Source organism: Cupressus sempervirens, chromosome 9 (assembly GCF_028749045.1).
Source record: "Cupressus sempervirens isolate cs-2001-9-10 chromosome 9, ASM2874904v1, whole genome shotgun sequence".
NCBI classification, from domain to species: domain Eukaryota; kingdom Viridiplantae; phylum Streptophyta; class Pinopsida; order Cupressales; family Cupressaceae; genus Cupressus; species Cupressus sempervirens.
Window position 1 is genome coordinate 167,879,043 of NC_143126.1, and position 2,632 is coordinate 167,881,674.

Genomic DNA, 2,632 nt, shown 5'->3' on the forward strand with positions numbered 1-2,632 from the left:
ATTGGTTTTTGTCATCTGATTGTCTTCTCCTCATCAGATTCAGCTTGTGCCACATATTTCCCTCTTGGCCTTTTTTGCACTTGACCTCCATGTTCTATTGGTATGGTCTTTTCCTTAGCCTTTTGTACAGTTGCACATGCACTAGCCCTTGTAGTAGGTGTTGTAGGCTTGGCTTGGCTTGGCTTGATAGTTTTCTTAGTCCTTACCATAGGTTGTTCCTTGGTCTTCCTCTTCTTCTTTTTTAGTGGGAGTAGGTGTTTCCCCATCTTCTCCCTCGGCACCTTCAGTAACTTCAGTTTCCTCTTCTTCCTGTTGGTCCTCTCCCATATCCTAAGTTAGTGCAAGAGATACTTGTGTTTGAGAATCTTCTTCCTCTTCATCCTCTTCTTCTATTCTTCCTCCCACTTGGCACCCTTTGCAAATTTAGCTTTTAATTTGTTCACCAATTTATCTTTCTTCTTAATAAAAAAAGAATTTTTCAATTCCATTGAGATTTTGGACTTTGCCAACTCATAGTTTCTAAATGTCTTAGCATTTTCATCTACCTCTTCTACAAGTAATGTAGTTATAGCTGCAAAGGCTTCATCTACATTTATTTCATACCCAAGTGGCCTCAACCAACTCACCCTTGGTATAGTAGCTTGGACAAATGTATAGTCAACATCCACTAGGAAAAAAATATCATCATAATTCTTTTCTAGTAGAGATACTAGTATTCCCAATCTCTTCTTCATTGACTATTTGAAGTTTTCGCTGCTACTAATCTATTGATTTTCCATGCAACTGTTCCAAATATAAGGAATGTGTTTTGCACATAAAAGAACATTCATATCAATATAGAACCAAATTTACATTGTACACTATGTCTTCCTTATTGCTCTAAGGTTCTCAACTAGTTTTTGTAGTTGCAATTCTACAAGATCATATGTGCGATCTTTCTTAACAATTTTATATCCCACATCCACTACTATATAGGACACATTGTTAATCTACAAGATTGGTAAAAATTATGTGAAATAACCTTGATAGAAAACTCTATTAATGGATCAGTAATTGTATCAATTGGCATGCCTCTCTTGTTCCATACAACTCCAGTGTTCTTCTTAATCACCTCTTTTGAGTCACTTGTCAGTGTCTTAGGTTGATCCAAGGTTAGATAACTGATAACCCTATGGATTATCCTCTTAGTAATTTTGATAGGTCCATTATCTAGCCATAATGAACTATTATGAATTCAGCTGAGTTGCACTATCCTAATCCATTTAGTTTTGAACACATTTGGAAAATCTAGGGCTCGTGTCAACCTTTTCTTCTCTATGATTTTGAATTCTTCCTTCAGTACACCATTATCACAAAGTTTTTTTTATGCTTCCCTGATCTCCATATCACCAATGCTACCAATTTTATAGTTATAGTATTTCCTAAACCACTAAAACAATAGGTGGTATCATGGATAATGCACCAAAGGGTCTTGTAAGCAATATCAAGAATAGATTTGAAAATTAGTTGCTTAGCTTCATTAATAACTAGTTAGACATTCAAAACATTCTTTTCCTTAATATTCTTTGAACTAGAAGCCACTGTACAAAACTAGGGTTTACAAAAATATAAACTACATAGCTCGACTCTTGATAAATACCTTATAAGATCTAATGAAGTGGTGTAGAACTATTGCTTAGATTTTTTGCAATCACTTTGGATGAGTTTTCTGATCACCTCTTTCTCTCCTTGGTCTTTCTTTATTTTGAAATGATGAAAAATGAGTCAAAGATCAACCAAATACCCTTTGAAAACCCCACAATAAATGTTGAGTGCTTACACATCTATAAGCTCGGCATCATCCAATTTGAGTCTCACTCAACATCCATTGCCATTTCAATCACTCGACAACTACTACGAGCTCGACATCAACTAGCCAGTCTATTAGCTCGATATCTTCTAGCATTTTACTCAGCACACATAGGAAACTTTTCATGCTTGGCAACAACATGAAAAATTTAAATATTTTCCTTGAATTTCTAATAACATCTCGCATCTTTGTTCATGTTAATGTAATCTTTTTTAGTACTAAGTCCTTTAGAACTAATGTATGATATAACTTTTTAAATATCAGTCCCACATACCTCTTGATTTCGTAGTTTGATGAGGTGTGATCACCTGACCCATTGGGTGAAGTGATCCCTTCTCGATTTGATGTGCTACAATCATCTTTCTTCTTCCATGTCTTGTTCATTTCATTTTTGACATTTTCAACATCTGCCTTACCTTTTCCTTTATCAAATTTACAACTTGGTGTATTTGACCTATCTGGACAATAACAACTGATGTGACCAATCTTCAAATAGCTAAAACATGTGGTTTGACTCAACCACCTCTTGTAGTCACCTATGTAGTGTGTCCTAATATAATTCTTAATAACATGTCCAATGCTCTTATAATAGCTATACCTAGTATTATAATCCCAGTTATAAGAGTTGTCATTGTTCCTTACCTTTGTTTTCCTGTTTGATGACCACATGAATTTGGATCTACACTCAAAAGCTCTATCTCCATACTTCTGATAGTTGTAGTAGTATCCTTCAAATCTTTTTGTGTCCATGGTCTTGGTTATGCATTCATGTTCTTAATGACC